We start from the raw sequence: 11,679 nt of genomic DNA, 5'->3' as shown, positions 1-11,679 counted from the left end.
GAAACATTTCACTTGGCCAGGTTGGTGTTCCTGGTGGTCGAACCACACACCATAACATTTAGGAGGTGAGGTGTCACTCAGTCCTCCTAAAAATGTCTTTATGCATCAGTCTATGTTACTTACACATAAAAATAGCCGTCTGTGACGTGTTTGTGGTTTCCTTACAGCTGTGATTTTCTATGTAAGCGTCTATACAAGTGTGTGTACTTCAGCAGGATAGTGTGTAGCATTGGTGGTTTGTGTGTGTGTGTAGGTTACACATGGAAAACATGTTGGTGTGGGGTCGTCTTTTCTCCTACAGCCTTACTGAATGGTATTTCCCATACCCCCTTCTGCTTCCAGGGAAATGCTTTGGCCGTTGGGGAGCCCAGCTCGTAAATATGCAGTACAGGGAGATCCTCGCAGTTTATTTGGGCTTAGTAGGGGAGCATGAGGTAGGCTGATTTTGTCATTTCCCTCTTTTTCCTCAGCGTTAGGAAACAACCTGCTAATACGCCTGAATAACTTTTTATTGTGTTATTTTGGGGGAACCAAATTAACACATGTTGATGTCAGCCTACAAATGAGTCACATTTACCAAAAAGCAAACAATCTGTGTACAGTTTACCCACACTAATTTTAAGTAGATAATGAAAATGAACTGCTTTTCAAATATGAAAGTACAGTTCATAAACTGATCAGAATGATAACCATCTGGGAAGCAAAAACTATGATAAAATCAAAATGGAATAACTAGGGGAGGTAGGGAGAGATTTCATCATAGCCACTTTGATTTATTTATATTCTGATCATGCATAAATGGAATCTTGGCAGTGGCACAAGGAAAGTCATTTTTGTTAAAGCGAGACATTTTGAGGTCTGTCAGTTCAGAATGGGTTATTAGGCCTGACAGAGGATCCTGGTCGTCGTTGTTTAATAACTCTGCTGACATCTGGTGGGCATTAATGTCATTACATTGCCAGTACATTTGGAGACCAGTCGCTGTCAGTGAAACAAAATCAGTTAAATGAAAGCAAAACCCTCAATGCACTCTGAAATGTATGCAGTATTAACCATAACCATCTATGGTTTTCATTATCCAAGTCATCACAGATATCTGTAGATCACTGCGACAATGAAGTATGGACTTCATTTAGAACTTGACTTTATTTTAAAACATATTTTCGAAAACACGGGTAATGTTGGGAGAAGCCAAAGTAAATCAATAAGAAACAATACATATGTATTGCAAAATGAAATAGAAATACATTTAATCGAAATGCCTGTGGTCTAAAATTTTCCCTGAAAGAAGCATCATTTGTTATGCTGTGTATATGAAACTGCACTTTCATTCTAGTTTAAACACATATTAAACCCACATCTGACTTCAGGGTCACAACCAACATAGACAACGATCTGTGTATTCACATTATTTGTATATCAATAGTTGTGACCGTTTACAAAAATATGTGAGAAAGCTACCTATTTGTATGTGATCCTCTGGGATCGTCATGATTGAGCTCCATGTTCCTCATCTATCCGAAGAGTAATATCTTGATCACAGTCAGGAAGGAGCATTTAATACCTTAACTTTATCACACTGTTTTCAATTCAGTTAATTATCTGATAATCTATTAATCAATTCACGGAAATGATCATTGATTTAATGGAAACAATTGACTGCAGAGACAGTTCTAAATGAAGGGCTGATATTCAGAACAACAGTACTCTTGTATCTGTGATTATTTCTTGGTATTGGTATGATTATCTGTATTTATAGATTATACAACAATTATAACAACATAAATATCCATGATTAAACATAAGCTTTATGTATTATTTTTATTTTACTTTACTTCAGTTAATTAAGTTGAGTCCATTAAAAACACATACAATTTTCCTGTTGATGTTTTATTCATTCACGTGACCGTTCTTATCAAAGTAAAGTCATTTTATTTGTATTGCACTTTTCACAATCCAGGTTCTTTCAGTGCAGGTTTACAGACTATCCTTATAGTTTTCGTTGAACTAAAGTATGCAATTAATGCCACGAAACAGGAAGTTGTTGTAACTCAGACATACAATGTCCAATATGCTCCAAACTTCATGTTTGTTAATAGTTCTGGCCTCAAGACATCTACATGGCAATATTCAGTTACAGTCAAAGCGCCACCTATTGGCAGCAGGAATTGTGGCACGTCGAAATGACTGCCATATTTCTCCTGAATTTACTCGCTTACATGCACTATTCACTGTTTTTCTAAGGCCACCAGGTGGCGGTGTCCCTGGGTGCAAAGGCCCTTTCATCGCTGCTTGCAGCTTTAATTCACATATGTATTTCTGGACAGTATTTTTTATTTTTTTTGTTTATTTATTTGTCTTCATTTTTAATTATTGTACATTGTTCTGCAGGTACCCTACAGTATATGTTTACGTTCAAAACAAAAAATAAATAAATAAATAAATAAACTGCTATGACTCTGTGCAAAATCTAAGCAGAACCTATAACCTCCAATTCTAGGCACCTATTTATGTTTCTGGATATGGATATGGAAGCTTGCTCTGCAAATTCTTCTGATCAAATGGAGATTTATTTATAAAAAACAACATTGCTGTCATGTCGGTTCTGGAAGCTTACTCTGCGGATGCTTCTGACTTGGCTGAGAACATATCATGTGCCGTCTCTAGTTCTGAGGAATTAGATGTGAAGAGAGATTTGAGGCACCCGTCTCCTCTGCAGCCCTGCATATAAGTCTGTGAGACTTTCATTCCTCTCAGATCTCCATACTGAGGTGTCAAGGTAATGGCAGAATCTGTATTCGGCTCACATATCGTCTCCCACACAGTCTAACTATTTGCGTGTGGAGGGGCTGTGTGAGCAGGGATATGCGAGGATGCCCGGGTTGAAGAGTTCCTTGCGCGTTATCTCTCCCCTGGCGCTGCATACTCTTTTGAAGGCTACCACCTTGCCAATGTGAGCGAGCTCATGAGGGAGCTGAATGAACTCACTGTTATGGACACAGTGAGGGAGCTCTGCTCTCACTTCACACTTTCCTAGAGGGATGAAAATCAAGTGTCTCCTGAAGCTGTGTGGTGGTTTCGATTGAGGGCCTGTCGAGTCCTTCAATGCTTAAACCTGACAAGCTGCTTGGTGACCTTCACAGCACACATAGGCATTGATCAGCATGGTATAGTGGGTATTAACATCCCCATAGCATCAGCAACTGACAACCCTATATGTTCCCTTATGAGGGAACTCAATGCTGTAAGTATATAACCCGGTTCCTTGAGAAGGTAACGAGACACTGAATCACGTTGCCAGGCTTCGGACATGACTATGCGGACATGCCTTTACTTCCTCCAGATAATTCAAATCTGATGACATATAATGCAGGCACCCTTTTATACACTTTACCCAAAAATGAAATTTCTGTCATGTCGTTCCAAAAACCATAAGACCTTCATCCATCTTCAGAACACAAGATAAGATTTTTTTGATGAAATCAGAGAGGTTTTTTATCTCACATAGAAAGCAACGAAATTACTACATTCAAGGCTTTATTCAACAGTTTCCTCTCTACCCTGTCATTCTCCTACACAATTTACGTTAAAGACACATTACAGAGCTTCCGTATTCTATGTCAGAACGCTGACTCTGTATTGGTATGTGTCAGCATCACACGCATGCGTTGTGGTCCTCACGTGAACAGTGCTGGGCAATACTGAATCGCGTTCTGACGTAAACACAGAAGCGTTGCACTGCGTCAACTGCGTAGGAGACAAGGTAGAGACAAAATTGTTGAATAAAGTCGTTATTTTTGTTTAGTTTTTGCGCACAAAATGTATTCTCAAAGCTTCATAACATTAAGGTGACCTGCTGCAGTCACATCCACTATTTCCAATGACTATTAACAATGTCTATACTACTTCTCTGGACCTTGAATGTGGTCATTACTTTGCTTCTGGGAGATTAAAAAACCTCTCGGATTTCATAAAACATATCTTAATTTGTGTTCTGAAGATGAACAAAGGTCTTGCGGGTTTGGAACGACATGAGGGTGAGTAATTAATGACAGAAATTTCATTTTTGGGTGAACTAAGCCATTAACCAAGTTTTGCTGTTGCTTTTATTTAATTGGATCATTTTGAAAGATTTTGGAATTCAGTAACGGCAAACTCAAGAATTAACAAACTTAAGCTAACCAAACTACCGCAGTGAAAACAGCTATGTAAAGAATGAAAATGATCATATTGACAGTTAACTAGTAAGTTTGTATGTCTCCCTTATCTGACACACTAAATTGAGTTCATGGAGCTCTCTTCTAACAAGCTAATGATCTGAATCAGGTGTGTTAAAGGGGTAGTTCACCCAAAAATGAAAATTATCCCATGATTTACTCACCCTCAAGCCATCCTAGGTGTGTGTGACTATCTTCCAAACTTTATAATGAAGGGGGCTCGAGATTTTGAAGCCCAAAAAAGTGCATATATCCATCATAAATGTAATCCGACTCCAGGGGGTTAATAAAGGCCTTCTGAAGTGAAGAGATGGGTTTTTGTAAGAAAAATTTCCATATTTAAAACTTTATAAACTATAATAACTGGCTTCCGGCAATGGCCGTACGCAAGTCGAGTTCCAGCAGAAGAATGAAAGTCATTCAGTTTTGGAACAATATGAGGGAAATTATGTAATTTATGACAATTTTCATTTGTTCTCTTTAGTGATAACTATTCTTTTAAGTTGACAGTTTTGTCAGTTGGGCAGAAATATAATGCTTTTGTGTGGCCTAATTATAATCATGCATGCCTTTTAAGAGCTGTTCCTGTGAATGTTTTAGTAGAATTTTAAAAATGATTAAATTGCCTTTTCTCTGTCTTTGGCAAGTGTGCTTCCATATGGGCTGGTGGATCTTGCAAAGCTATCAGGTGCAGTAGAAAATAGGAATGAGTTTCTATTGAGATCACAACCTCTGCTATCACTAGAGCTCTTAACCTAATGCATTGTAAGCTTTTCTGGATAAAGTCAGGTTAGGCGAGAATGGCACATTACAGTATTATTCTAGTTTAACCCAGTCATTTAACAAAAATTAATTTAACATCAGTAACAATTATACAAAAGAACTAAACAAGTAAATTACCACAAAACAATGCAAAAAAAAAAAGAAAAAAAAAAAACCTTGATGAGATTGCATGTTTCTAACTGACCAACAGATGGCGTAGTAGTTCAGTTATTGCAGTTGAATGCTATACAGTAGAGACAAAAATTGTATTGGGCCAATAAAGTGTGTAGTGGACAAACTTAGAAAAATATATTTATAAACAAATATATTTTATCAAACCAGAAATGTAATTGCAAATTGAGTACATATTTGGCAAATGTCAAATTATTTTTTTTTCAATAACATCTACCTAACTGTGAAACATACTATATCATTATAGCCTTAAGTTATGACAGTATACCAATCCATTTAGAAATAATATTGAGTGCATCAGATGAGTGAATAACGCTTCAGCATTTGGGAAGGTTTATGTAAAAGAGATCATATAGCCAAATGCTTTTGTCATTCAGGCTGAACGTGAATTAAGCAATAAAACCATAATTTTAATTATGTTTCACAGACACAATGATCAGCCCAAATCTGTTATACATGCAGTTGCAATTCTTAATTTAAGGATGAGAGCTGCAGCAGAGTTTAATGAGATGATGGGAGAACAGTGAACAGTTAAAGGAGAAAGAGGAGTTGAATGATGAAAGTCATGTACGAGGTGTGTTGTAAAGAGTCACTCGCTGGCGGTGCGTTACATAATAACTGCAGTGCTGATTGTGAGGGAGAAAGAGCAGGCAAACGGTGCAGTCTGACATCAGGGTGTGGTCATGCATGGATTTTTACCATGCACAGTCAGTGTGTGTGTGTGCGTGTATGTGTGGGTGAGTGGGGTGTCAATACTCTCAACTGTTTCCTTAGGGATGGACATTTCATTGTTTACACCCATATTTATTAAGGTTATTATGATATAAGTCCTGATAATATATCCTTAACTATTTCAATAGGATACTATTATAATATTAACTTTATAACTATAATTCAAATTTTTATTTATATTGAATCAGAAATAAAATAGAAGCAATTTCACTAGTGATTTCAGTCCTTTGGACCCCAGTAGGAGTGCCTGTGCATGGGTTTGAGTCTGACCATAGACCTTAAGTTATTGGGTTTAGACCACTTCCTGTGTTTTGCTCTTTGATCAATTGCAATCAAAAGAAAGAGTCTCAAGATCTGCATTCATTACTGCTGCATCTTCCACCTGCCCTTTGTCTATTGCTGACCTGAGATCAGTACAAAATATCTCCCGTGCAATACTTCAAACTGCCCTCTCTAGCTTAAATAAAATTGTGTTTTAATCAAATGCTGTGGAAACATGAATTGGAAAGCATTTTATTAAGTATTTAATTATTGTTAAGGTTCCGCCATAAGCAGAAGAAAGTGTTAAAGGGAATGATGATGATGTGAAGAATGCTTTATTTAGCTCTTGACAAACTGGTGGTGCAATATTGTACTGTGTACTTGTGTATGTAGGTTGGGAGAGTTTTCATTCTTTGCATTTTGGGACTTTGGGCCGTATATGCGTTTAGGTTTTTTGTTTATCCCCTCTCTGGGTTATGATGTTTTCTCTGTAGGTATCAGGGCAAACATCCTCCCCTCTCTGTCTTTGTCCTCCTGTGAGCAGAGACCTCCTGCTGAGCTGGCAGGGTGTGGCTCCCAGCAGCTCTGAATAATTTTGCTTGACACCATTGGCACAAGCTTACTCCACAGACAGATCTTCCTGCAGCACAAGCTTCCCTCCCCCCTTTTATTTAAATTATTGCAATTTGATCATATCTAACTAATTTTGAGCACAGCTATTTTTAACTGCAATGTGCAAGGCTTTCAGTTATTTAAGCTGTACAAAAACTGTCAATTGTGCTGCTTGATATTGCAAACTCTATTTGTTAACATAATGTATTTTATTTTAATAATCATAAATAAGCTAATCTCCCTCCAACAGGTCGCTGAACTAGTGGCACCTCGTTGTGAAGGAAGTCACTCTCCAAAACCTTCAACTGTCTCTGCTCCTCACTGTTGGAATGAGCTGCCAACCTCCACCTGAACAGCTGAGAATGAAGCATTTACATTTATGTATTTATCAGACGCTTTTATCCAAAGTTACAAGAGAAGAACAAAAGCAATTTGTCAAGGAGCCAACAATATTCATAATATACAACATCAGGTTTATTTAACAACTCGTTTAGGAAGCAAGCTAGAGAAGAGGAGAAATGCAGAGAAGAATATGTATATATTTTTTTATTTTTCCACCAGAGTGGAAACAGAGGGTGAAAATTTTGAAGAGTGACTTTTTGCTTCATTGTGAAGGAACACACAACGCCCATTCATTCGGTGACCTTAGCTGGAAGCATAAGCTTGAGGTAGGGAGGTAGAAGAGAGACTAGTCTGTAGTTTTCAACTGTTGTAGGACTGAGTTTAGGCTTTTTGAGCAGTGGGGTTAAATGCTTAAATGCGGTGGGACATTTGCTGGTAGTGAGGGATGTGTTGATGATGTGAGTTAGAGCAAGCTGAAGGTTTAATATAGTGAATAAAGGTAAGTCTGAATTGAATCAATGTTCTGTGAGGATGTACATGAAATTCAGGTTATGTAGTAGCACATTCAATGTCTTTACTTTAAAGGGATGCTCCAACCCTCTTAATTTCCAAACCTGTGTGCATTTCATTCTTCTGTGGAACACAAAATATTTTGATATTTTGTGTTGGGAACCAACTGTGCACACTGACTTCCATATCTTTTCATGTTCCATTAAAGGTGCCCTAGATTCAAAAATTGAATTTACCTCGGCATAGTTGAATAACAAGAGTTCAGTACATGGAAATTACATACAGTGAGTCTCAAACTCCATTGTTTCCTCCTTCTTATATAAATCTCAATTGTTTAAAAGACCTCCGAAGAACAGGCGAATCTCAACATAACACTGACTGTTACGTAGCAGTCGGGATCATTAATATGTACGCCCCCAATATTTGCATATGCCAGCCCATGTTCAAGGCATTACACAAGGGCAAAACGTCTGGATCTGTGCACAGCTGAATCATCAGACTAGGTAAGCAAGCAAGGACAACAGCGAAAAATGGCAGATGGAGCAATAATAACTGACATGATAATTTATATCATGATATTTTTAGTGATGTTTGTAAATTGTCTTTCTAAATGTTTCGTTACCATGTTGGTAATGTACTGTTAAATGTGGTTAAAGTTACCATCGTTTCTTATTGTATTCACGGAGACAAGACTGTCGTTATTTTCATGTTTTAAACACTTGCAGTCTGTATAATTCATAAATACAACTTCATTCTTTATGAATCTCTCCAATAGTGTGTAATGTTAGCTTTAGCCACGGAGCACTATCAAACTCATTCAGAATCAAATGTAAACATCCAAATAAATACTATACTTACGCAATTAGACATGTTGCATGACAAACACTTTGTAAAGATCCATTTTGAGGGTTATATTAGCTGTGTGAACTTTGTTTATGGTGTTTATAGGCAAGCACGAGCTCTTGGGGCGTGGAGCACGAGATTTAAAGGGGCCGCGTACCCTGAATCGGCGCATTTATAATGATAGGCAGTTAAAAAATAATAATAATTAAAAAAAAAACTATGGGATATTTTGAGCTGAAACTTCACAGACACATTCAGGGGACACTTAAGACTTATATTACATCTTTTGAAAACATGTTCTTCGGCACCTTTAAAGAAAGAAAGTCACACAGTTTTGAAATGACATGAGAGTGAGAAAATGAAGACAGGATTTTCATTTTTGTGTGGAGCATCCCTTTAAACATTAGCTAACTTAATCTTTGTCAACATTAATGTAGTGGAGTTGTCAAGTCAGATGGACTGGCTGATGATAACATTTTTGATGAAAAGCATTTTAAATCTGTCAACGTTAAAGCTGCTCTTAATCCTGTTCCTGCAGTTTCATTATCAGGAAGTGTTATGGCTTCATTCCATGCAGTGATCTGACATGTGCCACGACATTTTATGACTCTATATGTGCTAAAACTGTTATGGTGGCAGTTTTATTTGTGAAAATAAATTGGACTGCTGGTGGAAGCTAGGGGTTTTGGTGTGTGTGTGTGTGTGTGTACTTTTCAGTAACTAGAATGTGTTTGTATGCGTGTTCACGTCTAGTAATGAAGGCAACAGCAGAGCTGACAGAGTTTAATTACTGTCAGTCTGAACATCCATTAATCTTTTGTCAGATCAATAGTGCTTCCTCTACCAATCAAATATAGCCCCTTTAGCACAATTCACTAGTTTTTTGTTGTTGTTGCCATGTGCACTCTAAGAAAAGTCTGTAAAAAAATAGAGCCAAATATACTGTAATTATGAAGAAAGGGTTTTCACAGGGGTTTTAGCTATATTTCAAATTATGCATTGCATTGTGTTGTGTCTTTTTAAGGTAAGACAAGCCTTTTTAGGGTAACACATAATGTCCCGTCAGTAAATGATCAGTACCTTTTCCATTTTGTTTGTTTGAGAGATTTGTGTTCTATAGAATGACAAAATCAAATTAAAAGTGTAAGAATTTCTTTGTGCTGGTGTCACTTTCTTTTTCATTCCATGAAATCTTTCTGTCCCAATGTATGATTTCTCAGGGGAGGAGAGTGAGAAAGAGAAAAGTGTGAGGAAAAGAGAGACAGGGAGGAGGTGGGTGGATGAGAGAGAAATTTAAATTTGATACTAAGGTTGTGAAGGGCATCAACACTCGAATAGGCTATATGTGCTGTATTACGTATGAAAAAGTGTATTAATTTCATATAGAAAAATGCATAAATGTGTCTAAATACTGTCGTAAGTCATGCAATGAGATCCATACATACACTGAATCTAAGACAATTACATTATAAAAAAAGACATACAGTTATGTCTAAACTGAATTATGAGTGAGTTGTGGTTTGGGTGTATTCAATTACCCTGACACATTAAGATAACAAATAGATCCTACTTCTAACATGGATGCATAATTCATTACCTCTATATAAAGGTCTTATGCTGACCTGCCTCAGGCTGTATTGCACCACAAGTAAAGCCATGCAGATATCATCAAAATATAACAAAAAAAATCGTTTAAATGCGTTACTTTTCTGATGCTAGTATATTCAGAACAGCTTTTACAAATAGGGCAACATCATGCTTCATCTGAGGTTTCTTGGAATATATGTGCAGTTCACTTCAAAAGCCTTGAGCTTTATTGTTTCCCCTGCAGAATAATTTCTGCAACATCTATTTTTTGCAACGAACAATTTTAGAATGTTTGGAAATTTGAACAACAATAAAAAACATCTCTCACTGGAGGTGTTTTCAGCTTCATCTGCATGTTCTACCCAGCAACTTTATCATTCAGATTTGCATAATTACAAAGTGAAACTGCTCTACAGTCAAGTACTGTTCCACTAGTGCGAGAAAAGAGAGAGAGAGAGAGGGAATGTGGCACTTGAGAAAGATTTTAAGTGGCAATAACCAGTCTAATAAACAAAGTGATGTGAAATAATGAATAAATAAAAAAAGTATGTGAAAACAGGCCTTGAGGGAAATTGAGGTACACAATCCTGTTTAATCCAATGTTAAGTACCAGACAAAAATAATTTTTTGATTTCACTGGTTCCCACTCTCTAATGAGGCACATTAATCCAACAGATTCAACAATGTAAAAATGAAACAATACTAGAGGCACCATTTGGGTTCCCACAGGTTCTTTATTGGCATGTGTGGTCCATAAAGATCTTTAACATTAATGGAGCCTTTCCATTGCACAAAATGCTCTTTTTTTTACTGGAAAGAGGTTCTTCAGACGATTATTAAAATGTTCTTCACACAAAGAAAAAAAAAGTTATTTTACAAATGTTCACTAAAAGGTTCTTTGGGGAACCCAAAATAGTTCTTTTAGAACCCTTGAGCTATACCTTGAGCAGTTATTTGAAGAACTTGTTAAAAATTGAATTTATAATTTCTTGCAAGAACTCTAAACACTGTCAATGGTTCATCTGAGGCTGTCTGACAAACCCCAAAAGGTGCCTCAAGCGTCTTTTCATTCTAACAGTCAATACTGAACCTTATGTACTTGTAATGTTGTGTTATTGATAATTTATTACATTGGTATTACATATGTTTTGACTGAAATCATTGTACTGCATCAATTTCTGAGTTGAAGTAACTTTGGAGATAAACATTTCTGTTTCCTGTTGACACATGATTATTTTCTGACTTTATTATTTGTCAATACAGTAGCAAAGATCATTAAAATAAGCAGAATCATGAGGACTAACAATATTGACAGCATATTTCTGATGTTTCCACGTTTAGGCAATGCTTACCCAATTGTATATTTTGCTTTTCATGTTATAATTACATATCTTTATACAGTATGTAATTTTTTAGGATTATTTGTTTGGTTATGATTTTTTGCACGTTATCATTGCTGAGGAAATATCTACTGTATAAGACAGGGTGGGGTGCGTTTTAATACACTGTGAAAGGCCTGAGTGCCAAAATGTCTGTTTTATAACATATATATGATATTACTGACATTATGATACTACTTGTAGGAGGATCATTGTCTTCTTGATAACGTCATACGGATATA

The sequence above is a fragment of the Megalobrama amblycephala genome, linkage group LG7 (assembly GCF_018812025.1).
Source record: "Megalobrama amblycephala isolate DHTTF-2021 linkage group LG7, ASM1881202v1, whole genome shotgun sequence".
In the NCBI taxonomy this organism is placed as follows: Eukaryota; Metazoa; Chordata; class Actinopteri; order Cypriniformes; family Xenocyprididae; genus Megalobrama; species Megalobrama amblycephala.
The sequence above is the reverse complement of the archived record's forward strand: the minus strand, read 5'-3'. Positions refer to the sequence as shown.